Below are 27,138 nucleotides of genomic sequence, written 5' to 3' on the forward strand. Positions count from 1 at the left end.
TCAGCCTCATCTGCCCATGGCACTGCTCGCACAGAGGCACAGAGACTGGGGCTGCTTGCTTGTCTTGCCCCCTCAAACTTCAAACGTAGCTTAGGTGGTCTGTGCCGGGCGCCTCCGGCAGCCCTGCTCCGAAAATGCGAACGTCTGCAGATAGCTCGCAGGCAGAAAGAGCTAGCCTGTAAAGCCGTTGCTCAGCCTCATCTGCCCATGGCACTGTTCGCACAGAGGCACAGAGACTGGGGCTGCTTGCTTGTCTTGTCCCCTCAAACATCAGAAGTATCTTATGTGGTCTGTGCCGGGCGCCTCCGGCAGCCCTGCTCCAAAAATGCGAGCGTCTGCAGATAGCTCGCAGGAACAAAGAGCTAGCCTGGAAAACTGTTGCTCCGCCTCATCTGCCCATGGCACTGCTCGCACAGAGGCACAGAGACTGGGGCTGCTTGCTTGTCTTGCCCCCTCAAGCTTCAAACGTAGCTTAGGTGGTCTGTGCCGGGCGCCTCCGGCAGCCCTGCTCCGAAAATCCGAACGTCTGCAGATAGCTTGCAGGCAGAAAGAGCTAGCCTGGAAAGCTGTTACTCAGCCTCATCTGCCCATGGCACTGTTCGCATAGAGGCACAGAGACTGGAGCTGCTTGCTTGTCTTGTCCCCTCAAACTTCAAACGTAGCTTAGGTCGTCTGTGCCTGGCACCTCCAGCAGCCCTGCTCCGAAAATGCGAACGTTTGCAGATAGCTGGCAGCCAGAAAGAGCTAGCCTGGAAAGTTGTTGCTAAGCCTCATCTGCCCATGGCACTGCTCGCACAGAGTCACAGAGACTGGGGCTGCTTGCTTGTCTTGCCCCCTCAAACCTCAAACATAAATTTGGTATTCCGTGCTGGGATCCTCTGGCAGTCCTGCTCTGAAAATGCGAACGTCTGCAAATAGCTCGTAGGCAGAAAGAGCTTGCCTGGAAAGCTGTTGCTTAGCCTCATCTGCCCATGGCACTGCTCGCACAGAGGCACAGAGACTGGGGCTGCTTGCTTGTCTTGCCCCCTCAAACCTCAAACATAAATTTGGTATTCCGTGCCGGGATCCTCTGGCAGTCCTGCTCTGAAAATGCGAACGTCTGCAGATAGCTCGCAGGCAGAAAGAGCTAGCCTGGAAAGCTGTTGCTCAGCCTCATCTGCCCATGGCACTGTTCGCACAGAGGCACAGAGACTGGGGCTGCTTGCTTGTCTTGTCCCCTCAAACATCAGAAGTATCTTATGTGGTCCGTGACGAGAACCTCCGGAAGCCCTGCTCCGAAATTGGAACGTCTGCAGATAGCTCGCAGCCAGAAAGAGCTAGCCTGGAAAGCTGTTGCTCAGCCTCATCTGCCCATGGCACTGTTCGCACAGAGGCACAGAGACTGGGGCTGCTTGCTTGTCTTGTCCCCTCAAACATCAGAAGTATCTTATGTGGTCTGTGCCGGGCGCCTCAGACAGCCCTGCTCCAAAAATGTGAACGTCTGCAGATAGCTCGCAGGCAGAAAGAGCTAGCCTGGAAAGCTGTTGCTCAGCCTCATCTGCCCATGGCACTGCTCGCACAGAGGCACAGAGACTGGGGCTGCTTGCTTGTCTTGCCCCCTCAAACTTCAAACGTAGCTTAGGTGGTCTGTGCCGGGCGCCTCCGGCAGCCCTGCTCCGAAAATGCGAACGTCTGCAGATAGCTCGCAGGCAGAAAGAGCTAGCCTGGAAAGCTGTTGCTCAGCCTCATCTGCCCATGGCACTGTTCGCACAGAGGCACAGAGACTGGGGCTGCTTGATTGTCTTGTCCCCTCAAACTTCAAACGTAGCTTAGGTGGTCCGTGCCGGGCGCCTCCGGCAGCCCTGCTCCGAAAATGCGAACGTCTGCAGATAGCTCGCAGGCAGAAAGAGCTAGCCTGGAAAGCTGTTGCTCAGCCTCATCTGCCCATGGCACTGCTCGCACAGAGGCACAGAGACTGGGGCTGCTTGCTTGTCTTGTCCCCTCAAACTTCAAACGTAGCTTAGGTGGTCTGTGCCGGGCGCCTCCGGCAGCCCTGCTCCGAAAATGCAAATGTCTGCAGATAGCTCGCAGCTAGAAAGAGCTAGCCTGGAAAGCTGTCGCTCAGCCTCATCTGCCCATGGCACTGCTCGCACAGAGGCACAGAGACTGGGGCTGCTTGCTTGTCTTGTCCCCTCAAACATCAGAAGTATCTTATGTGGTCTGTGCCGGGCGCCTCCGGCAGCCCTGCTCCAAAAATGTGAACGTCTGCAGATAGCTCGCAGGCAGAAAGAGCTAGCCTGGAAAGCTGTTGCTCAGACTCATCTGCCCATGGCACTGCTCGCACAGAGGCACAGAGACTGGGGCTGCTTGCTTGTCTTGCCCCCTCAAACTTCAAACGTAGCTTAGGTGGTCTGTGCCGGGCGCCTCCGGCAGCCCTGCTCCGAAAATGCGAACGTCTGCAGATAGCTCGCATGCAGAAAGAGCTTGCCTGGAAAGCTGTTGCTCAGCCTCATCTGCCCATGGCACTGCTCGCACAGAGGCACAGAGACTGGGGCTGCTTGCTTGTCTTGCCCCCTCAAACCTCAAACATAAATTTGGTATTCCGTGCCGGGATCCTCTGGCAGTCCTGCTCTGAAAATGCGAACGTCTGCAGATAGCTCGCAGGCAGAAAGAGCTAGCCTGGAAAGCTGTTGCTCATCCTCATCTGCCCATGGCAGTACTCGCACAGAGGCACAGAGACTGGGTCTGCTTGCTTGTCTTGTTCCCTCAAGCTTCAAACGTTTCTTAGGTGGTCAGTGCCGGGCGCCTCCGGCAGCCCTGTTCCGAAAATTCGAACGTCTTCAGGTAGCTGGCAGGCAGAAAAAGCTAGCCTGGAAAGCTGTTGCTCAGCCTCATCTGCCCCTGGCACTGCTCGCACAGAGGCACAGAGACTGCGGCTCCCTGCTTGTCTTGCCCCCTCAAACATCAAATGTAGCTTAGGTGGTCCGTGACGAGAACCTCCGGAAGCCCTGCTCCGAAATTGGAACGTCTGCAGATAGCTCGCAGCTAGAAAGAGCTAGCCTGGAAAGCTGTCGCTCAGCCTCATCTGCCCATGGCACTGCTCGCACAGAGGCACAGAGACTGGGGCTGATTGCTTGTCTTGCCCCCTCAAACCTCAAACATAAATTTGGTATTCCGTGCCGGGATCCTCTGGCAGTCCTGCTCTGAAAATGCGAACGTCTGCAGATAGCTCGCAGGAAGAAAGAGCTAGCCTAGAAAACTGTTGCTCCGCCTCATCTGCCCATGGCATTGCTCGCACAGAGGCACAGAGACTGGGGCTGCTTGCTTGTCTTGCCCCCTCAAACTTCAAACGTAGCTTAGGTGGTCTGTGCCGGGCGCCTCCGGCAGCCCTGCTCCGAAAATCCGAACGTCTGCAGATAGCTTGCAGGCAGAAAGAGCTAGCCTGTAAAGCTGTTGCTCAGCCTCATCTGCCCATGGCACTGTTCGCACAGAGGCACAGAGACTGGAGCTGCTTGCTTGTCTTGTCCCCTCAAACTTCAAACGTAGCTTAGGTGGTCTGTGCCTGGCACCTCCAGCAGCCCTGCTCCGAAAATGCGAACGTTTGCAGATAGCTGGCAGCCAGAAAGAGCTAGCCTGGAAAGTTGTTGCTAAGCCTCATCTGCCCATGGCACTGCTCGCACAGAGTCACAGAGACTGGGGCTGCTTGCTTGTCTTGTCAACTCAAACTTCAAACGTAGCTTTGGTGGTCTGTGCCGGGATCCTCCGGCAGCCCTGCTCTGAAAATGCGAACGTCTGTAGATAGGTCGCATGCAGAAAGAGCTTGCCTGGAAAGCTGTTGCTCAGCCTCATCTGCCCATGGCACTGCTCGCACAGAGGCACAGAGACTGGGGCTGCTTGCTTGTCTTGCCCCCTCAAACCTCAAACATAAATTTGGTATTCCGTGCCGGGATCCTCTGGCCGTCCTGCTCTGAAAATGCGAACGTCTGCAGATAGCTCGCAGGCAGAAAGAGCTAGCCTGGAAAGCTGTTGCTCAGCCTCATCTGCCCATGGCAGTGCTCGCACAGAGGCACAGAGACTGGGGCTGCTTGCTTGTCTTGTCCCCTCAAGCTTCAAACGTTTCTTAGGTGGTCCGTGCCGGGCGCCTCCGGCAGCCCTGTTCCGAAAATTCGAACGTCTTCAGGTAGCTGGCAGGCAGAAAAAGCTAGCCTGGAAAGCTGTTGCTCAGCCTCATCTGCCCCTGGCACTGCTCGCACAGAGGCACAGAGACTGGGGCTGCCTGCTTGTCTTGCCCCCTCAAACATCAAATGTAGCTTAAGTGGTCCGTGACGAGAACCTCCGGAAGCCCTGCTCCGAAATTGGAACGTCTGCAGATAGCTCGCAGGCAGAAAGAGCTAGCCTGTAAAGCCGTTGCTCAGCCTCATCTGCCCACGGCACTGCTCGCACAGAGGCACAGAGACTGGGGCTGCTTGCTTGTCTTGTCCCCTCAAAATTCAAACGTAGCTTTGGTGCTCCGTGCTGGGCGCCTCCGGCAGCCCTGCTCCGAAAATGCAAACGTCTGCAGATAGCTCGCAGGCAGAAAGATCTAGCCTGGAAAGCTGTTGCTTAGCCTCATCTGCCCATGGCACTGCTCGCACAGAGGCACAGAGACTGGGGCTGCTTGCTTGTCTTGCCCCCTCAAACTTCAAACGTAGCTTAGGTGGTCTGTGCCGGGCGCCTCCAGCAGCCCTGCTCCGAAAATGCGAACATCTGCAGATAGCTCGCAGCTAGAAAGAGCTAGCCTGGAAAGCTGTTGCTCAGCCTCATCTGCCCATGGCACTGTTCGCACAGAGGCACAGAGACTGGGGCTGCTTGCTTGTCTTGTCCCCTCAAACTTCAAACGTAGCTTAGGTGGTCCGTGCCGGGTGCTTGCGGAAGCGCTACTCTGAAAATGCGAACATCTGCAGATAGCTCGCAGGCAGAAAGAGCTAGCCTGGAAAACTGTTGCTCAGCCTCATCTGCCCATGGCACTGCTCGCACAGAGGCACAGAGACTGTGGCTGCTTGCTTGTCTTGCCCCCTCAAACCTCAAACATAAATTTGGTATTCCGTGCCAGGATCCTCTGGCAGTCCTGCTCTGAAAATGCGAACGTCTGCAGATAGCTCGCAGGAAGAAAGAGCTAGCCTGGAAAACTGTTGCTCCGCCTCATCTGCCCATGGCACTGCTCGCACAGAGGCACAGAGACTGGGGCTGCTTGCTTGTCTTGTCCCCTCAAACTTCAAACGTAGCTTAGGTGGTCTGTGCCGGGCGCCTCCGGCAGCCCTGCTCCGAAAATCCGAACATCTGCAGATAGCTTGCAGGCAGAAAGAGCTAGCCTGGAAAGCTGTTGCTCAGCCTCATCTGCCCATGGCACTGTTCGCACAGAGGCACAGAGACTGGAGCTGCTTGCTTGTCTTGTCCCCTCAAACTTCAAACGTAGCTTAGGTGGTCTGTGCCTGGCACCTCCAACAGCCCTGCTCCGAAAATGCGAACGTTTGCAGATAGCTGGCAGCCAGAAAGAGCTAGCCTGGAAAGTTGTTGCTAAGCCTCATCTGCCCATGGCACTGCTCGCACAGAGTCACAGAGACTGGGGCTGCTTGCTTGTCTTGTCAACTCAAACTTCAAACGTAGCTTTGGTGGTCTGTGCCGGGATCCTCCGGCAGCCCTGCTCTGAAAATGCGAACGTCTGTAGATAGGTCGCATGCAGAAAGAGCTTGCCTGGAAAGCTGTTGCTCAGCCTCATCTGCCCATGGCACTGCTCGCACAGAGGCACAGAGACTGGGGCTGCTTGCTTGTCTTGCCCCCTCAAACCTCAAACATAAATTTGGTATTCCGTGCCGGGATCATCTGGCAGTCCTGCTCTGAAAATGCGAACGTCTGCAGATAGCTCGCAGGCAGAAAGAGCTAGCCTGGAAAGCTGTTGCTCAGCCTCATCTGCCCATGGCAGTGCTCGCACAGAGGCACAGAGACTGGGGCTGCTTGCTTGTCTTGTCCCCTCAAACTTCAAACGTTTCTTAGGTGGTCCGTGCCGGGCGCCTCCGGCAGCCCTGTTCCGAAAATTCGAACGTCTTCAGGTAGCTGGCAGGCAGAAAAAGCTAGCCTGGAAAGCTGTTGCTCAGCCTCATCTGCCCCTGGCACTGCTCGCACAGAGGCACAGAGACTGCGGCTGCCTGCTTGTCTTGCCCCCTCAAACATCAAATGTAGCTTAGGTGGTCCGTGACGAGAACCTCCGGAAGCCCTGCTACGAAATTGGAACGTCTGCAGATAGCTCGCAGCTAGAAAGAGCTAGCCTGGAAAGCTGTCGCTCAGCCTCATCTGCCCATTGCACTGCTCGCACAGAGGCACAGAGACTGGGGCTGCTTGCTTGTCTTGTCCCCTCAAACATCAGAAGTATCTTATGTGGTCTGTGCCAGGCGCCTCCGGCAGCCCTGCTCCAAAAATGTGAACGTCTGCAGATAGCTCGCAGGCAGAAAGAGCTAGCCTGGAAAGCTGTTGCTCAGCCTCATCTGCCCATGGCACTGCTCGCACAGAGGCACAGAGACTGGGGCTGCTTGCTTGTCTTGCCCCCTCAAACCTCAAACGTAGCTTAGGTGGTCTGTGCCGGGCGCCTCCGGCAGCCCTGCTCTGAAAATGCGAACGTCTGCAGATAGCTCGCAGGCAGAAAGAGCTAGCCTGTAAAGCCGTTGCTCAGCCTCATCTGCCCATGGCACTGCTCGCACAGAGGCACAGAGACTGGGGCTGCTTGCTTGTCTTGCCCCCTCAAACCTCAAACATATATTTGGTATTCCGTGCCGGGATCCTCTGGCAGTCCTGCTCTGAAAATGCGAACGTCTGCAGATAGCTCGCAGGAACAAAGAGCTAGCCTGGAAAATTGTTGCTCCGCCTCATCTGCCCATGGCACTGCTCGCACAGAGGCACAGAGACTGGGGCTGCTTGCTTGTCTTGCCCCCTCAAACCTCAAATATAAATTTGGTATTCCGTGCCGGGATCCTCTGGCAGTCCTGCTCTGAAAATGCGAACGTCTGCAGATAGCTCGCAGGAAGAAAGAGCTAGCCTGGAAAACTGTTGCTCCGCCTCATCTGCCCATGGCACTGCTCGCACAGAGGCACAGAGACTGGGGCTGCTTGCTTGTCTTGCCCCCTCAAACTTCAAACGTAGCTTAGGTGGTCTGTGCCGGGCGCCTCCGGCAGCCCTGCTCCGAAAATCCGAACGTCTGCAGATAGCTTGCAGGCAGAAAGAGCTAGCCTGGAAAGCTGTTGCTCAGCCTCATCTGCCCATGGCACTGTTCGCACAGAGGCACAGAGACTGGAGCTGCTTGCTTGTCTTGTCCCCTCAAACTTCAAACGTAGCTTAGGTGGTCTGTGCCTGGCACCTCCAGCAGCCCTGCTCCGAAAATGCGAACGTTTGCAGATAGCTGGCAGCCAGAAAGAGCTAGCCTGGAAAGTTGTTGCTAAGCCTCATCTGCCCATGGCACTGCTCGCACAGAGGCACAGAGACTGGGGCTGCTTGCTTGTCTTGTCCCCTCAAACTTCAAACGTAGCTTTGGTGGTCTGTGCCGGGATCCTCCGGCAGCCCTGCTCTGAAAATGCGAACGTCTGTAGATAGGTCGCATGCAGAAAGAGCTAGCCTGGAAAGCTGTTGCTCAGCCTCATCTGCCCATGGCACTGCTCGCACAGAGGCACAGAGACTGGGGCTGCTTGCTTGTCTTGCCCCCTCAAACCTCAAACATAAATTTGGTATTCCGTGCCGGGATCCTCTGGCCGTCCTGCTCTGAAAATGCGAACGTCTGCAGATAGCTCGCAGCCAGAAAGAGCTAGCCTGGAAAGCTGTTGCTCAGCCTCATCTGCCCATGCACTGCTCGCACAGAGGCACAGAGACTGGGGCTGCTTGCTTGTCTTGTCCCCTCAAGCTTCAAACGTTTCTTAGGTGGTCCGTGCCGGGCGCCTCCGGCAGCCCTGTTCCGAAAATTCGAACGTCTTCAGGTAGCTGGCAGGCAGAAAAAGCTAGCCTGGAAAGCTGTTGCTCAGCCTCATCTGCCCCTGGCACTGCTCGCACAGAGGCACAGAGACTGGGGCTGCCTGCTTGTCTTGCCCCCTCAAACATCAAATGTAGCTTAAGTGGTCCGTGACGAGAACCTCCGAAAGCCCTGCTCCGAAATTGGAACGTCTGCAGATAGCTCGCAGGCAGAAAGAGCTAGCCTGTAAAGCCGTTGCTCAGCCTCATCTGCCCACGGCACTGCTCGCACAGAGGCACAGAGACTGGGGCTGCTTGCTTGTCTTGTCCCCTCAAAATTCAAACGTAGCTTAGGTGGTCTGTGCTGGGTGCCTCCGGCAGCCCTGCTCCGAAAATGCAAACGTCTGCAGATAGCTCGCAGGCAGAAAGAGCTAGCCTGGAAAGCTGTTGCTCAGCCTCATCTGCCCATGGCACTGCTCGCACAGAGGCACAGAGACTGGGGCTGCTTGCTTGTCTTGCCCCCTCAAACTTCAAACGTAGCTTAGGTGGTCTGTGCCGGGCGCCTCCAGAAGCCCTGCTCTGAAAATGCGAACATCTGCAGATAGCTCGCAGCTAGAAAGAGCTAGCCTGGAAAGCTGTTGCTCAGCCTCATCTGCCCATGGCACTGTTCGCACAGAGGCACAGAGACTGGGGCTGCTTGCTTGTCTTGTCCCCTCAAACTTCAAACGTAGCTTAGGTGGTCCGTGCCGGGTGCTTGCGGAAGCTCTACTCTGAAAATGCGAACATCTGCAGATAGCTCGCAGGCAGAAAGAGCTAGCCTGGAAAACTGTTGCTCAGCCTCATCTGCCCATGGCACTGCTCGCACAGAGGCACAGAGACTGTGGCTGCTTGCTTGTCTTGCCCCCTCAAACCTCAAACATAAATTTGGTATTCCGTGCCAGGATCCTCTGGCAGTCCTGCTCTGAAAATGCGAACGTCTGCAGATAGCTCGCAGGAAGAAAGAGCTAGCCTGGAAAACTGTTGCTCCGCCTCATCTGCCCATGGCACTGCTCGCACAGAGGCACAGAGACTGGGGCTGCTTGCTTGTCTTGGCAACTCAAACTTCAAACGTAGCTTAGGTGGTCTGTGCCGGGCGCCTCCGGCAGCCCTGCTCCGAAAATCCGAACATCTGCAGATAGCTTGCAGGCAGAAAGAGCTAGCCTGGAAAGCTGTTGCTCAGCCTCATCTGCCCATGGCACTGTTCGCACAGAGGCACAGAGACTGGAGCTGCTTGCTTGTCTTGTCCCCTCAAACTTCAAACGTAGCTTAGGTGGTCTGTGCCTGGCACCTCCAGCAGCCCTGCTCCGAAAATGCGAACGTTTGCAGATAGCTGGCAGCCAGAAAGAGCTAGCCTGGAAAGTTGTTGCTAAGCCTCATCTGCCCATGGCACTGCTCGCACAGAGTCACAGAGACTGGGGCTGCTTGCTTGTCTTGTCAACTCAAACTTCAAACGTAGCTTTGGTGGTCTGTGCCGGGATCCTCCGGCAGCCCTGCTCTGAAAATGCGAACGTCTGTAGATAGGTCGCATGCAGAAAGAGCTTGCCTGGAAAGCTGTTGCTCAGCCTCATCTGCCCATGGCACTGCTCGCACAGAGGCACAGAGACTGGGGCTGCTTGCTTGTCTTGCCCCCTCAAACCTCAAACATAAATTTGGTATTCCGTGCCGGGATCCTCTGGCAGTCCTGCTCTGAAAATGCGAACGTCTGCAGATAGCTCGCAGGCAGAAAGAGCTAGCCTGGAAAGCTGTTGCTCAGCCTCATCTGCCCATGGCAGTGCTCGCACAGAGGCACAGAGACTGGGGCTGCTTGCTTGTCTTGTCCCCTCAAACTTCAAACGTTTCTTAGGTGGTCCGTGCCGGGCGCCTCCGGCAGCCCTGTTCCGAAAATTCGAACATCTTCAGGTAGCTGGCAGGCAGAAAAAGCTAGCCTGGAAAGCTGTTGCTCAGCCTCATCTGCCCCTGGCACTGCTCGCACAGAGGCACAGAGACTGGGGCTGCCTGCTTGTCTTGCCTCCTCAAACATCAAATGTAGCTTAGGTGGTCCGTGACGAGAACCTCCGGAAGCCCTGCTCCGAAATTGGAACGTCTGCAGATAGCTCGCAGCTAGAAAGAGCTAGCCTGGAAAGCTGTCGCTCAGCCTCATCTGCCCATGGCACTGCTCGCACAGAGGCACAGAGACTGGGGCCGCTTGCTTGTCTTGTCCCCTCAAACATCAGAAGTATCTTATGTGGTCTGTGCCAGGCGCCTCCGGCAGCCCTGCTCTGAAAATGCGAACGTCTGCAGATAGCTCGCAGGCAGAAAGAGCTAGCCTGTAAAGCCGTTGCTCAGCCTCATCTGCCCATGGCACTGCTCGCACAGAGGCACAGAGACTGGGGCTGCTTGCTTGTCTTGCCCCCTCAAACCTCAAACATATATTTGGTATTCCGTGCCGGGATCCTCTGGCAGTCCTGCTCTGAAAATGCGAACGTCTGCAGATAGCTCGCAGGAACAAAGAGCTAGCCTGGAAAATTGTTGCTCCGCCTCATCTGCCCATGGCACTGCTCGCACAGAGGCACAGAGACTGGGGCTGCTTGCTTGTCTTGCCCCCTCAAACCTCAAATATAAATTTGGTATTCCGTGCCGGGATCCTCTGGCAGTCCTGCTCTGAAAATGCGAACGTCTGCAGATAGCTCGCAGGAAGAAAGAGCTAGCCTGGAAAACTGTTGCTCCGCCTCATCTGCCCATGGCACTGCTCGCACAGAGGCACAGAGACTGGGGCTGCTTGCTTGTCTTGCCCCCTCAAACTTCAAACGTAGCTTAGGTGGTCTGTGCCGGGCGCCTCCGGCAGCCCTGCTCCGAAAATCCGAACGTCTGCAGATAGCTTGCAGGCAGAAAGAGCTAGCCTGGAAAGCTGTTGCTCAGCCTCATCTGCCCATGGCACTGTTCGCACAGAGGCACAGAGACTGGAGCTGCTTGCTTGTCTTGTCCCCTCAAACTTCAAACGTAGCTTAGGTGGTCTGTGCCTGGCACCTCCAGCAGCCCTGCTCCGAAAATGCGAACGTTTGCAGATAGCTGGCAGCCAGAAAGAGCTAGCCTGGAAAGTTGTTGCTAAGCCTCATCTGCCCATGGCACTGCTCGCACAGAGGCACAGAGACTGGGGCTGCTTGCTTGTCTTGTCCCCTCAAACTTCAAACGTAGCTTTGGTGGTCTGTGCCGGGATCCTCCGGCAGCCCTGCTCTGAAAATGCGAACGTCTGTAGATAGGTCGCATGCAGAAAGAGCTAGCCTGGAAAGCTGTTGCTCAGCCTCATCTGCCCATGGCACTGCTCGCACAGAGGCACAGAGACTGGGGCTGCTTGCTTGTCTTGCCCCCTCAAACCTCAAACATAAATTTGGTATTCCGTGCCGGGATCCTCTGGCCGTCCTGCTCTGAAAATGCGAACGTCTGCAGATAGCTCGCAGCCAGAAAGAGCTAGCCTGGAAAGCTGTTGCTCAGCCTCATCTGCCCATGCACTGCTCGCACAGAGGCACAGAGACTGGGGCTGCTTGCTTGTCTTGTCCCCTCAAGCTTCAAACGTTTCTTAGGTGGTCCGTGCCGGGCGCCTCCGGCAGCCCTGTTCCGAAAATTCGAACGTCTTCAGGTAGCTGGCAGGCAGAAAAAGCTAGCCTGGAAAGCTGTTGCTCAGCCTCATCTGCCCCTGGCACTGCTCGCACAGAGGCACAGAGACTGGGGCTGCCTGCTTGTCTTGCCCCCTCAAACATCAAATGTAGCTTAAGTGGTCCGTGACGAGAACCTCCGAAAGCCCTGCTCCGAAATTGGAACGTCTGCAGATAGCTCGCAGGCAGAAAGAGCTAGCCTGTAAAGCCGTTGCTCAGCCTCATCTGCCCACGGCACTGCTCGCACAGAGGCACAGAGACTGGGGCTGCTTGCTTGTCTTGTCCCCTCAAAATTCAAACGTAGCTTAGGTGGTCTGTGCTGGGTGCCTCCGGCAGCCCTGCTCCGAAAATGCAAACGTCTGCAGATAGCTCGCAGGCAGAAAGAGCTAGCCTGGAAAGCTGTTGCTCAGCCTCATCTGCCCATGGCACTGTTCGCACAGAGGCACAGAGACTGGAGCTGCTTGCTTGTCTTGTCCCCTCAAACTTCAAACGTAGCTTAGGTGGTCTGTGCCTGGCACCTCCAGCAGCCCTGCTCCGAAAATGCGAACGTTTGCAGATAGCTGGCAGCCAGAAAGAGCTAGCCTGGAAAGTTGTTGCTAAGCCTCATCTGCCCATGGCACTGCTCGCACAGAGGCACAGAGACTGGGGCTGCTTGCTTGTCTTGTCCCCTCAAACTTCAAACGTAGCTTTGGTGGTCTGTGCCGGGATCCTCCGGCAGCCCTGCTCTGAAAATGCGAACGTCTGTAGATAGGTCGCATGCAGAAAGAGCTAGCCTGGAAAGCTGTTGCTCAGCCTCATCTGCCCATGGCACTGCTCGCACAGAGGCACAGAGACTGGGGCTGCTTGCTTGTCTTGCCCCCTCAAACCTCAAACATAAATTTGGTATTCCGTGCCGGGATCCTCTGGCCGTCCTGCTCTGAAAATGCGAACGTCTGCAGATAGCTCGCAGCCAGAAAGAGCTAGCCTGGAAAGCTGTTGCTCAGCCTCATCTGCCCATGCACTGCTCGCACAGAGGCACAGAGACTGGGGCTGCTTGCTTGTCTTGTCCCCTCAAGCTTCAAACGTTTCTTAGGTGGTCCGTGCCGGGCGCCTCCGGCAGCCCTGTTCCGAAAATTCGAACGTCTTCAGGTAGCTGGCAGGCAGAAAAAGCTAGCCTGGAAAGCTGTTGCTCAGCCTCATCTGCCCCTGGCACTGCTCGCACAGAGGCACAGAGACTGGGGCTGCCTGCTTGTCTTGCCCCCTCAAACATCAAATGTAGCTTAAGTGGTCCGTGACGAGAACCTCCGAAAGCCCTGCTCCGAAATTGGAACGTCTGCAGATAGCTCGCAGGCAGAAAGAGCTAGCCTGTAAAGCCGTTGCTCAGCCTCATCTGCCCACGGCACTGCTCGCACAGAGGCACAGAGACTGGGGCTGCTTGCTTGTCTTGTCCCCTCAAAATTCAAACGTAGCTTAGGTGGTCTGTGCTGGGTGCCTCCGGCAGCCCTGCTCCGAAAATGCAAACGTCTGCAGATAGCTCGCAGGCAGAAAGAGCTAGCCTGGAAAGCTGTTGCTCAGCCTCATCTGCCCATGGCACTGCTCGCACAGAGGCACAGAGACTGGGGCTGCTTGCTTGTCTTGCCCCCTCAAACTTCAAACGTAGCTTAGGTGGTCTGTGCCGGGCGCCTCCAGAAGCCCTGCTCTGAAAATGCGAACATCTGCAGATAGCTCGCAGCTAGAAAGAGCTAGCCTGGAAAGCTGTTGCTCAGCCTCATCTGCCCATGGCACTGTTCGCACAGAGGCACAGAGACTGGGGCTGCTTGCTTGTCTTGTCCCCTCAAACTTCAAACGTAGCTTAGGTGGTCCGTGCCGGGTGCTTGCGGAAGCTCTACTCTGAAAATGCGAACATCTGCAGATAGCTCGCAGGCAGAAAGAGCTAGCCTGGAAAACTGTTGCTCAGCCTCATCTGCCCATGGCACTGCTCGCACAGAGGCACAGAGACTGTGGCTGCTTGCTTGTCTTGCCCCCTCAAACCTCAAACATAAATTTGGTATTCCGTGCCAGGATCCTCTGGCAGTCCTGCTCTGAAAATGCGAACGTCTGCAGATAGCTCGCAGGAAGAAAGAGCTAGCCTGGAAAACTGTTGCTCCGCCTCATCTGCCCATGGCACTGCTCGCACAGAGGCACAGAGACTGGGGCTGCTTGCTTGTCTTGGCAACTCAAACTTCAAACGTAGCTTAGGTGGTCTGTGCCGGGCGCCTCCGGCAGCCCTGCTCCGAAAATCCGAACATCTGCAGATAGCTTGCAGGCAGAAAGAGCTAGCCTGGAAAGCTGTTGCTCAGCCTCATCTGCCCATGGCACTGTTCGCACAGAGGCACAGAGACTGGAGCTGCTTGCTTGTCTTGTCCCCTCAAACTTCAAACGTAGCTTAGGTGGTCTGTGCCTGGCACCTCCAGCAGCCCTGCTCCGAAAATGCGAACGTTTGCAGATAGCTGGCAGCCAGAAAGAGCTAGCCTGGAAAGTTGTTGCTAAGCCTCATCTGCCCATGGCACTGCTCGCACAGAGTCACAGAGACTGGGGCTGCTTGCTTGTCTTGTCAACTCAAACTTCAAACGTAGCTTTGGTGGTCTGTGCCGGGATCCTCCGGCAGCCCTGCTCTGAAAATGCGAACGTCTGTAGATAGGTCGCATGCAGAAAGAGCTTGCCTGGAAAGCTGTTGCTCAGCCTCATCTGCCCATGGCACTGCTCGCACAGAGGCACAGAGACTGGGGCTGCTTGCTTGTCTTGCCCCCTCAAACCTCAAACATAAATTTGGTATTCCGTGCCGGGATCCTCTGGCAGTCCTGCTCTGAAAATGCGAACGTCTGCAGATAGCTCGCAGGCAGAAAGAGCTAGCCTGGAAAGCTGTTGCTCAGCCTCATCTGCCCATGGCAGTGCTCGCACAGAGGCACAGAGACTGGGGCTGCTTGCTTGTCTTGTCCCCTCAAACTTCAAACGTTTCTTAGGTGGTCCGTGCCGGGCGCCTCCGGCAGCCCTGTTCCGAAAATTCGAACGTCTTCAGGTAGCTGGCAGGCAGAAAAAGCTAGCCTGGAAAGCTGTTGCTCAGCCTCATCTGCCCCTGGCACTGCTCGCACAGAGGCACAGAGACTGGGGCTGCCTGCTTGTCTTGCCTCCTCAAACATCAAATGTAGCTTAGGTGGTCCGTGACGAGAACTTCCGGAAGCCCTGCTCCGAAATTGGAACGTCTGCAGATAGCTCGCAGCTAGAAAGAGCTAGCCTGGAAAGCTGTCGCTCAGCCTCATCTGCCCATGGCACTGCTCGCACAGAGGCACAGAGACTGGGGCCGCTTGCTTGTCTTGTCCCCTCAAACATCAGAAGTATCTTATGTGGTCTGTGCCAGGCGCCTCCGGCAGCCCTGCTCCAAAAATGTGAACGTCTGCAGATAGCTCGCAGGCAGAAAGAGCTAGCCTGGAAAGCTGTTGCTCAGCCTCATCTGCCCATGGCACTGCTCGCACAGAGGCACAGAGACTGGGGCTGCCTGCTTGTCTTGCCCCCTCAAACATCAAATGTAGCTTAAGTGGTCCGTGACGAGAACCTCCGAAAGCCCTGCTCCGAAATTGGAACGTCTGCAGATAGCTCGCAGGCAGAAAGAGCTAGCCTGTAAAGCCGTTGCTCAGCCTCATCTGCCCACGGCACTGCTCGCACAGAGGCACAGAGACTGGGGCTGCTTGCTTGTCTTGTCCCCTCAAAATTCAAACGTAGCTTAGGTGGTCTGTGCTGGGTGCCTCCGGCAGCCCTGCTCCGAAAATGCAAACGTCTGCAGATAGCTCGCAGGCAGAAAGAGCTAGCCTGGAAAGCTGTTGCTCAGCCTCATCTGCCCATGGCACTGCTCGCACAGAGGCACAGAGACTGGGGCTGCTTGCTTGTCTTGCCCCCTCAAACTTCAAACGTAGCTTAGGTGGTCTGTGCCGGGCGCCTCCAGAAGCCCTGCTCTGAAAATGCGAACATCTGCAGATAGCTCGCAGCTAGAAAGAGCTAGCCTGGAAAGCTGTTGCTCAGCCTCATCTGCCCATGGCACTGTTCGCACAGAGGCACAGAGACTGGGGCTGCTTGCTTGTCTTGTCCCCTCAAACTTCAAACGTAGCTTAGGTGGTCCGTGCCGGGTGCTTGCGGAAGCTCTACTCTGAAAATGCGAACATCTGCAGATAGCTCGCAGGCAGAAAGAGCTAGCCTGGAAAACTGTTGCTCAGCCTCATCTGCCCATGGCACTGCTCGCACAGAGGCACAGAGACTGTGGCTGCTTGCTTGTCTTGCCCCCTCAAACCTCAAACATAAATTTGGTATTCCGTGCCAGGATCCTCTGGCAGTCCTGCTCTGAAAATGCGAACGTCTGCAGATAGCTCGCAGGAAGAAAGAGCTAGCCTGGAAAACTGTTGCTCCGCCTCATCTGCCCATGGCACTGCTCGCACAGAGGCACAGAGACTGGGGCTGCTTGCTTGTCTTGGCAACTCAAACTTCAAACGTAGCTTAGGTGGTCTGTGCCGGGCGCCTCCGGCAGCCCTGCTCCGAAAATCCGAACATCTGCAGATAGCTTGCAGGCAGAAAGAGCTAGCCTGGAAAGCTGTTGCTCAGCCTCATCTGCCCATGGCACTGTTCGCACAGAGGCACAGAGACTGGAGCTGCTTGCTTGTCTTGTCCCCTCAAACTTCAAACGTAGCTTAGGTGGTCTGTGCCTGGCACCTCCAGCAGCCCTGCTCCGAAAATGCGAACGTTTGCAGATAGCTGGCAGCCAGAAAGAGCTAGCCTGGAAAGTTGTTGCTAAGCCTCATCTGCCCATGGCACTGCTCGCACAGAGTCACAGAGACTGGGGCTGCTTGCTTGTCTTGTCAACTCAAACTTCAAACGTAGCTTTGGTGGTCTGTGCCGGGATCCTCCGGCAGCCCTGCTCTGAAAATGCGAACGTCTGTAGATAGGTCGCATGCAGAAAGAGCTTGCCTGGAAAGCTGTTGCTCAGCCTCATCTGCCCATGGCACTGCTCGCACAGAGGCACAGAGACTGGGGCTGCTTGCTTGTCTTGCCCCCTCAAACCTCAAACATAAATTTGGTATTCCGTGCCGGGATCCTCTGGCAGTCCTGCTCTGAAAATGCGAACGTCTGCAGATAGCTCGCAGGCAGAAAGAGCTAGCCTGGAAAGCTGTTGCTCAGCCTCATCTGCCCATGGCAGTGCTCGCACAGAGGCACAGAGACTGGGGCTGCTTGCTTGTCTTGTCCCCTCAAACTTCAAACGTTTCTTAGGTGGTCCGTGCCGGGCGCCTCCGGCAGCCCTGTTCCGAAAATTCGAACGTCTTCAGGTAGCTGGCAGGCAGAAAAAGCTAGCCTGGAAAGCTGTTGCTCAGCCTCATCTGCCCCTGGCACTGCTCGCACAGAGGCACAGAGACTGGGGCTGCCTGCTTGTCTTGCCTCCTCAAACATCAAATGTAGCTTAGGTGGTCCGTGACGAGAACTTCCGGAAGCCCTGCTCCGAAATTGGAACGTCTGCAGATAGCTCGCAGCTAGAAAGAGCTAGCCTGGAAAGCTGTCGCTCAGCCTCATCTGCCCATGGCACTGCTCGCACAGAGGCACAGAGACTGGGGCCGCTTGCTTGTCTTGTCCCCTCAAACATCAGAAGTATCTTATGTGGTCTGTGCCAGGCGCCTCCGGCAGCCCTGCTCCAAAAATGTGAACGTCTGCAGATAGCTCGCAGGCAGAAATAGCTAGCCTGGAAAGCTGTTGCTCAGCCTCATCTGCCCATGGCACTGCTCGCACAGAGGCACAGAGACTGGGGCTGCTTGCTTGTCTTGCCCCCTCAAACCTCAAACGTAGCTTAGGTGGTCTGTGCCGGGTGCCTCCGGCAGCCCTGCTCCGAAAATGCGAACGTCTGCAGATAGCTCGCAGGCAGAAAGAGCTAGCCTGTAAAGCCGTTGCTCAGCCTCATCTGCCCATGGCACTGCTCGCACAGAGGCACAGAGACTGGGGCTGCTTGCTTGTCTTGCCCCCTCAAACCTCAAACATAAATTTGGTATTCCGTGCCGGGATCCTCTGGCAGTCCTGCTCTGAAAATGCGAACGTCTGCAGATAGCTCGCAGGCAGAAAGAGCTAGCCTGTAAAGCCGTTGCTCAGCCTCATCTGCCCATGGCACTGCTCGCACAGAGGCACAGAGACTGGGGCTGCTTGCTTGTCTTGCCCCCTCAAACCTCAAACATAAATTTGGTATTCCGTGCCGGGATCCTCTGGCAGTCCTGCTCTGAAAATGCGAACGTCTGCAGATAGCTCGCAGGAAGAAAGAGCTAGCCTGGAAAACTGTTGCTCCGCCTCATCTGCCCATGGCACTGCTCGCACAGAGGCACAGAGACTGGGGCTGCTTGCTTGTCTTGCCCCCTCAAACTTCAAACGTAGCTTAGGTGGTCTGTGCCGGGCGCCTCCGGCAGCCCTGCTCCGAAAATGCGAACGTCTGCAGATACCTTGCAGGCAGAAAGAGCTAGCCTGGAAAGCTGTTGCTCAGCCTCATCTGCCCATGGCACTGTTCGCACAGAGGCACAGAGACTGGAGCTGCTTGCTTGTCTTGTCCCCTCAAACTTCAAACGTAGCTTAGGTGGTCTGTGCCTGGCACCTCCAGCAGCCCTGCTCCGAAAATGCGAACGTTTGCAGATAGCTGGCAGCCAGAAAGAGCTAGCCTGGAAAGTTGTTGCTAAGCCTCATCTGCCCATGGCACTGCTCGCACAGAGGCACAGAGACTGGGGCTGCTTGCTTGTCCTGTCAACTCAAACTTCAAACGTAGCTTTGGTGGTCTGTGCCGGGATCCTCCGGCAGCCCTGCTCTGAAAATGCGAACGTCTGTAGATAGGTCGCATGCAGAAAGAGCTTGCCTGGAAAGCTGTTGCTCAGCCTCATCTGCCCATGGCACTGCTCGCACAGAGGCACAGAGACTGGGGCTGCTTGCTTGTCTTGCCCCCTCAAACCTCAAACATAAATTTGGTATTCCGTGCCGGGATCCTCTGGCCGTCCTGCTCTGAAAATGCGAACGTCTGCAGATAGCTCGCAGCCAGAAAGAGCTAGCCTGGAAAGCTGTTGCTCAGCCTCATCTGCCCATGGCAGTGCTCGCACAGAGGCACAGAGACTGGGGCTGCTTGCTTGTCTTGTCCCCTCAAGCTTCAAACGTTTCTTAGGTGGTCCGTGCCGGGCGCCTCCGGCAGCCCTGTTCCGAAAATTCGAACGTCTTCAGGTAGCTGGCAGGCAGAAAAAGCTAGCCTGGAAAGCTGTTGCTCAGCCTCATCTGCCCCTGGCACTGCTCGCACAGAGGCACAGAGACTGGGGCTGCCTGCTTGTCTTGCCCCCTCAAACATCAAATGTAGCTTAGGTGGTCCGTGACGAGAACCTCCGGAAGCCCTGCTCCGAAATTGGAACGTCTGCAGATAGCTCGCAGGCAGAAAGAGCTAGCCTGTAAAGCCGTTGCTCAGCCTCATCTGCCCACGGCACTGCTCGCACAGAGGCACAGAGACTGGGGCTGCTTGCTTGTCTTGTCCCCTCAAAATTCAAACGTAGCTTAGGTGCTCCGTGCCGGGCGCCTCCGGCAGCCCTGCTCCGAAAATGCAAACGTCTGCAGATAGCTCGCAGGCAGAAAGAGCTAGCCTGGAAAGCTGTTGCTCAGCCTCATCTGCCCATGGCACTGCTCGCACAGAGGCACAGAGACTGGGGCTGCTTGCTTGTCTTGCCCCCTCAAACTTCAAACGTAGCTTAGGTGGTCTGTGCCGGGCGCCTCCAGCAGCCCTGCTCCGAAAATGCGAAAGTCTGCAGATAGCTCGCAGCTAGAAAGAGCTAGCCTGGAAAGCTGTTGCTCAGCCTCATCTGCCCATGGCACTGTTCGCACAGAGGCACAGAGACTGGGGCTGCTTGCTTGTCTTGTCCCCTCAAACTTCAAAAGTAGCTTAGGTGGTCCGTGCCGGGTGCTTGCGGAAGCGCTACTCTGAAAATGCGAACATCTGCAGATAGCTCGCAGGCAGAAAGAGCTAGCCTGGAAAACTGTTGCTCAGCCTCATCTGCCCATGGCACTGCTCGCACAGAGGCACAGAGACTGGGGCTGCTTGCTTGTCTTGCCCCCTCAAACTTCAAACGTAGCTTAGGTGGTCCGTGCCGGGCGCCTCCGGCAGCCCTGCTCCAAAAATGCGAACGTCTGCAGATAGCTCGCAGGCAGAAAGAGCTAGCCTGGAAAGCTGTTGCTCAGCCTCATCTGCCCATGGCACTGCTCGCACAGAGGCACAGAGACTGGGGCTGCTTGCTTGTCTTGTCCCCTCAAACTTCAAACGTAGCTTAGGTGGTCTCTGCTGGGTGCCTCCGGCAGCCCTGCTCCGAAAATGCAAACGTCTGCAGATAGCTCGCAGCTAGAAAGAGCTAGCCTGGAAAGCTGTCGCTCAGCCTCATCTGCCCATGGCACTGCTCGCACAGAGGCACAGAGACTGGGGCTGCTTGCTTGTCTTGCCCCCTCAAACTTCAAACGTAGCTTAGGTGGTCTGTGCCGGGCGCCTCCGGCAGCCCTGCTCCGAAAATGCGAACGTCTGCAGATAGCTCGCAGGCAGAAAGAGCTAGCCTGTAAAGCCGTTGCTCAGCCTCATCTGCCCATGGCACTGCTCGCACAGAGGCACAGAGACTGGGGCTGCTTGCTTGTCTTGCCCCCTCAAACCTCAATCATATATTTGGTATTCCGTGCCGGGATCCTCTGGCAGTCCTGCTCTGAAAATGCGAACGTCTGCAGATAGCTCGCAGGAACAAAGAGCTAGCCTGGAAAACTGTTGCTCCGCCTCATCTGCCCATGGCACTGCTCGCTCAGAGGCACAGAGATTGGGGCTGCTTGCTTGTCTTGCCACATCAAACTTCAAACGTAGCTTAGGTGGTCTGTGCCGGGAGCCTCCGGCAGCCCTGCTCCGAAAATGCGAACGTCTGCAGATAGCTCGCAGGCAGAAAGAGCTAGCCTGTAAAGCCGTTGCTCAGCCTCATCTGCCCATGGCACTGCTCGCACAGAGGCACAGAGACTGGGGCTGCTTGCTTGTCTTGCCCCCTCAAACTTCAAACGTAGCTTAGGTGGTCTGTGCCGGGCGCCTCCGGCAGCCCTGCTCCGAAAATGTGAACGTCTGCAGATAGCTTGCAGGCAGAAAGAGCTAGCCTGGAAAGCTGTTGCTCAGCCTCATCTGCCCATGGCACTATTCGCACAGAGGCACAGAGACTGGAGCTGCTTGCTTGTCTTGTCCCCTCAAACTTCAAACGTAGCTTAGGTGGTCTGTGCTGGGCACCTCCAGCAGCCCTGCTCCGAAAATGTGAACGTTTGCAGATAGCTGGCAGCCAGAAAGAGCTAGCCTGGAAAGTTGTTGCTAAGCCTCATCTGCCCATGGCACTGCTCGCACAGAGTCACAGAGACTGGGACTGCTTGCTTGTCTTGTCAACTCAAACTTCAAACGTAGCTTTGGTGGTCTGTGTCGGGATCCTCCGGCAGCCCTGCTCTGAAAATGCGAACGTCTGTAGATAGGTCGCATGCAGAAAGAGCTAGCCTGGAAAGCTGTTGCTCAGACTCATCTGCCCATGGCACTGCTCGCACAGAGGCACAGAGACTGGGGCTGCTTGCTTGTCTTGCCCCCTCAAGCCTCAAACATAAATTTGGTATTCCGTGCTGGGATCCTCTGGCAGTCCTGCTCTGAAAATGCGAACGTCTGCAAATAACCCGTAGGCAGAAAGAGCTTGCCTGGAAAGCTGTTGCTCAGCCTCATCTGCCCATGGCACTGCTCGCACAGAGGCACAGAGACTGGGGCTGCTTGCTTGTCTTGCCCCCTCAAACCTCAAACATAAATTTGGTTTTCCGTGCCGGGATCCTCTGGCAGTCCTGCTCTGAAAATGCGAACGTCTGTAGATAGGTCGCATGCAGAAAGAGCTTGCCTGGAAAGCTGTTGCTCAGCCTCATCTGCCCATGGCACTGCTCGCACAGAGGCACAGAGACTGGGGCTGCTTGCTTGTCTTGCCCCCTCAAACCTCAAACATAAATTTGGTATTCCGTGCCGGGATCCTCTGGCAGTCCTGCTCTGAAAATGCGAACGTCTGCAGATAGCTCGCAGCCAGAAAGAGCTAGCCTGGAAAGCTGTTGCTCAGCCTCATCTGCCCATGGCAGTGCTCGCACAGAGGCACAGAGACTGGGGCTGCTTGCTTGTCTTGTCCCCTCAAGCTTCAAACGTTTCTTAGGTGGTCCGTGCCGGGCGCCTCCGGCAGCCCTGTTCCGAAAATTCGAACGTCTTCAGGTAGATGGGAGGCAGAAAAAGCTAGCCTGGAAAGCTGTTGCTCAGCCTCATCTGCCCCTGGCACTGCTCGCACAGAGGCACAGAGACTGGGGCTGCCTGCTTGTCTTGCCCCCTCAAACATCAAATGTAGCTTAGGTGGTCCGTGACGAGAACCTCCGGAAGCCCTGCTCCGAAATTGGAACGTCTGCAGATAGCTCGCAGGCAGAAAGAGCTAGCCTGTAAAGCCGTTGCTCAGCCTCATCTGCCCACGGCACTGCTCGCACAGAGGCACAGAGACTGGGGCTGCTTGCTTGTCTTGTCCCCTCAAAATTCAAACGTAGCTTAGGTGCTCCGTGCCGGGCGCCTCCGGCAGCCCTGCTCCGAAAATGCAAACGTCTGCAGATAGCTCGCAGGCAGAAAGAGCTAGCCTGGAAAGCTGTTGCTCAGCCTCATCTGCCCATGGCACTGCTCACACAGAGGCACAGAGACTGGGGCTGCTTGCTTGTCTTGCCCCCTCAAACTTCAAACGTAGCTTAGGTGGTCTGTGCCGGGCGCCTCCAGCAGCCCTGCTCCGAAAATGCGAACGTTTGCAGATAGATCGCAGCTAGAAAGAGCTAGCCTGGAAAGCTGTTGCTCAGCCTCATCTGCCCATGGCACTGTTCGCACAGAGGCACAGAGACTGGGGCTGCTTGCTTGTCTTGTCCCCTCAAACTTCAAACGTGGCTTAGGTGGTCCGTGCCGGGTGCTTGCGGAAGCGCTACTCTGAAAATGCGAACATCTGCAGATAGCTCGCAGGCAGAAAGAGCTAGCCTGGAAAACTGTTGCTCAGCCTCATCTGCCCATGGCACTGCTCGCACAGAGGCACAGAGACTGGGGCTGCTTGCTTGTCTTGCCCCCTCAAACTTCAAACGTAGCTTAGGTGGTCCGTGCCGGGCGCCTCCGGCAGCCCTGCTCCAAAAATGCGAACGTCTGCAGATAGCTCGCAGGAACAAAGAGCTAGCCTGGAAAACTGTTGCTCCGCCTCATCTGCCCATGGCACTGCTCGCACAGAGGCACAGAGACTGGGGCGGCTTGCTTGTCTTGTCCCCTCAAACTTCAAACGTAGCTTAGGTGGTCTGTGCCGGGCACCTCCAGCAGCGCTCCTCCGAAAATGCGAACGTTTGCAGATAGCTGGCAGCCAGAAAGAGCTAGCCTGGAAAGTTGTTGCTAAGCCTCATCTGCCCATGGCACTGCTCGCACAGAGTCACAGAGACTGGGGCTGCTTGCTTGTCTTGTCAACTCAAACTTCAAACGTAGCTTTGGTGGTCTGTGCCGGGATCCTCCGGTAGCACTGCTCTGAAAATGCGAACGTCTGTAGATAGGTCGCATGCAGAAAGAGCTAGCCTGGAAAGCTGTTGCTCAGCCTCATCTGCCCATGGCACTGCTCGCACAGAGGCACAGAGACTGGGGCTGCTTGCTTGTCTTGCCCCCTCAAGCCTCAAACATAAATTTGGTATTCCGTGCTGGGATCCTCTGGCAGTCCTGCTCTGAAAATGCGAACGTCTGCAAATAACCCGTAGGCAGAAAGAGCTTGCCTGGAAAGCTGTTGCTCAGCCTCATCTGCCCATGGCACTGCTCGCACAGAGGCACAGAGACTGGGGCTGCTTGCTTGTCTTGCCCCCTCAAACTTCAAACGTAGCTTAGGTGGTCTGTGCCGGGCGCCTCCAGCAGCCCTGCTCCGAAAATTCGAACGTCTGCAGATAGCTCGCAGCTAGAAAGAGCTAGCCTGGAAAGCTGTTGCTCAGCCTCATCTGCCCATGGCACTGTTCGCACAGAGGCACAGAGACTGGGGCTTCTTGCTTGTCTTGTCCCCTCAAACTTCAAACGTAGCTTAGGTGGTCCGTGCCGGGTGCTTGCGGAAGCGCTACTCTGTAAATGCGAACATCTGCAGATAGCTCGCAGGCAGAAAGAGCTAGCCTGGAAAACTGTTGCTCAGCCTCATCTGCCCATGGCACTGCTCGCACAGAGGCACAGAGACTGGGGCTGCTTGCTTGTCTTGCCCCCTCAAACTTCAAACGTAGCTTAGGTGGTCCGTGCCGGGCGCCTCCAGCAGCCCTGCTCCAAAAATGCGAACGTCTGCAGATAGCTCGCAGGCAGAAAGAGCTAGCCTGGAAAGCTGTTGCTCAGCCTCATCTGCCCATGGCACTGCTCGCACAGAGGCACAGAGACTGGGGCTGCTTGCTTGTCTTGTCCCCTCAAACTTCAAACGTAGCTTAGGTGGTCTGTGCTGGGTGCCTCCGGCAGCCCTGCTCCGAAAATGCAAACGTCTGCAGATAGTTCGCAGCTAGAAAGAGCTAGCCTGGAAAGCTGTCGCTCAGCCTCATCTGCCCATGGCACTGCTCGCACAGAGGCACAGAGACTGGGGCTGCTTGCTTGTCTTGTCCCCTCAAACATCAGAAGTATCTTATGTGGTCTGTGCCGGGCGCCTCCGGCAGCCCTGCTCCAAAAATGTGAACGTCTGCAGATAGCTCGCAGGCAGAAAGAGCTAGCCTGGAAAGCTGTCGCTCAGCCTCATCTGCCCATGGCACTGCTCGCACAGAGGCACAGAGACTGGGGCTGCTTGCTTGTCTTGCCCCCTCAAACTTCAAACGTAACTTAGGTGGTCTGTGCCGGGCGCCTCCGGCAGCCCTGCTCCGAAAATGCGAACGTCTGCAGATAGCTCGCAGGCAGAAAGAGCTAGCCTGGAAAGCCGTTGCTCAGCCTCATCTGCCCATGGCACTGCTCGCACAGAGGCACAGAGACTGGGGCTGCTTGCTTGTCTTGCCCCCTCAAACCTCAAACATAAATTTGGTATTCCGTGCCGGGATCCTCTGGCAGTCCTGCTCTGAAAATGCGAACGTCTGCAGATAGCTCGCAGCCAGAAAGTGCTAGCCTGGAAAGCTGTTGCTCAGCCTCATCTGCCCATGGCAGTGCTCGCACAGAGGCACAGAGACTGGGACTGCTTGCTTGTCTTGTCCCCTCAAGCTTCAAACGTTTCTTAGGTGGTCCGTGCCGGGCGCCTCCGGCAGCCCTGTTCCGAAAATTCGAACGTCTTCAGGTAGCTGGCAGGCAGAAAAAGATAGCCTGGAAAGCTGTTGCTCAGCCTCATCTGCCCCTGGCACTGCTCGCACAGAGGCACAGAGACTGGGGCTGCCTGCTTGTCTTGCCCCCTCAAACATCAAATGTAGCTTAGGTGGTCCGTGACGAGAACCTCCGGAAGCCCTGCTCCGAAATTGGAACGTCTGCAGATAGCTCGCAGGCAGAAAGAGCTAGCCTGTAAAGCCGTTGCTCAGCCTCATCTGCCCACGGCACTGCTCGCACAGAGGCACAGAGACTGGGGCTGCTTGCTTGTCTTGTCCCCTCAAAATTCAAACGTAGCTTAGGTGCTCCGTGCCGGGCGCCTCCGGCAGCCCTGCTCCGAAAATGCAAACGTCTGCAGATAGCTCGCAGGCAGAAAGAGCTAGCCTGGAAAGCTGTTGCTCAGCCTCATCTGCCCATGGCACTGCTCACACAGAGGCACAGAGACTGGGGCTGCTTGCTTGTCTTGCCCCCTCAAACTTCAAACGTAGCTTAGGTGGTCTGTGCCGGGCGCCTCCAGCAGCCCTGCTCCGAAAATGCGAACGTTTGCAGATAGCTCGCAGCTAGAAAGAGCTAGCCTGGAAAGCTGTTGCTCAGCCTCATCTGCCCATGGCACTGTTCGCACAGAGGCACAGAGACTGGGGCTGCTTGCTTGTCTTGTCCCCTCAAACTTCAAACGTGGCTTAGGTGGTCCGTGCCGGGTGCTTGCGGAAGCGCTACTCTGAAAATGCGAACATCTGCAGATAGCTCGCAGGCAGAAAGAGCTAGCCTGGAAAACTGTTGCTCAGCCTCATCTGCCCATGGCACTGCTCGCACAGAGGCACAGAGACTGGGGCTGCTTGCTTGTCTTGCCCCCTCAAACTTCAAACGTAGCTTAGGTGGTCCGTGCCGGGCGCCTCCGGCAGCCCTGCTCTGAAAATGCGAACGTCTGCAGATAGCTCGCAGGAACAAAGAGCTAGCCTGGAAAACTGTTGCTCCGCCTCATCTGCCCATGGCACTGCTCGCACAGAGGCACAGAGACTGGGGCGGCTTGCTTGTCTTGTCCCCTCAAACTTCAAACGTAGCTTAGGTGGTCTGTGCCGGGCACCTCCAGCAGCCCTGCTCCGAAAATGCGAACGTTTGCAGATAGCTGGCAGCCAGAAAGAGCTAGCCTGGAAAGTTGTTGCTAAGCCTCATCTGCCCATGGCACTGCTCGCACAGAGTCACAGAGACTGGGGCTGCTTGCTTGTCTTGTCAACTCAAACTTCAAACGTAGCTTTGGTGGTCTGTGCCGGGATCCTCCGGTAGCCCTGCTCTGAAAATGCGAACGTCTGTAGATAGGTCGCATGCAGAAAGAGCTAGCCTGGAAAGCTGTTGCTCAGCCTCATCTGCCCATGGCACTGCTCGCACAGAGGCACAGAGACTGGGGCTGCTTGCTTGTCTTGCCCCCTCAAGCCTCAAACATAAATTTGGTATTCCGTGCTGGGATCCTCTGGCAGTCCTGCTCTGAAAATGCGAACGTCTGCAAATAACCCGTAGGCAGAAAGAGCTTGCCTGGAAAGCTGTTGCTCAGCCTCATCTGCCCATGGCACTGCTCGCACAGAGGCACAGAGACTGGGGCTGCTTGCTTGTCTTGCCCCCTCAAACTTCAAACGTAGCTTAGGTGGTCTGTGCCGGGCGCCTCCAGCAGCCCTGCTCCGAAAATTCGAACGTCTGCAGATAGCTCGCAGCTAGAAAGAGCTAGCCTGGAAAGCTGTTGCTCAGCCTCATCTGCCCATGGCACTGTTCGCACAGAGGCACAGAGACTGGGGCTTCTTGCTTGTCTTGTCCCCTCAAACTTCAAACGTAGCTTAGGTGGTCCGTGCCGGGTGCTTGCGGAAGCGCTACTCTGAAAATGCGAACATCTGCAGATAGCTCGCAGGCACAAAGAGCTAGCCTGGAAAACTGTTGCTCAGCCTCATCTGCCCATGGCACTGCTCGCACAGAGGCACAGAGACTGGGGCTGCTTGCTTGTCTTGCCCCCTCAAACTTCAAACGTAGCTTAGGTGGTCCGTGCCGGGCGCCTCCAGCAGCCCTGCTCCAAAAATGCGAACGTCTGCAGATAGCTCGCAGGCAGAAAGAGCTAGCCTGGAAAGCTGTTGCTCAGCCTCATCTGCCCATGGCACTGCTCGCACA

Source organism: Opisthocomus hoazin, chromosome 13, assembly GCF_030867145.1.
Source record: "Opisthocomus hoazin isolate bOpiHoa1 chromosome 13, bOpiHoa1.hap1, whole genome shotgun sequence".
NCBI classification, from domain to species: Eukaryota; Metazoa; Chordata; class Aves; order Opisthocomiformes; family Opisthocomidae; genus Opisthocomus; species Opisthocomus hoazin.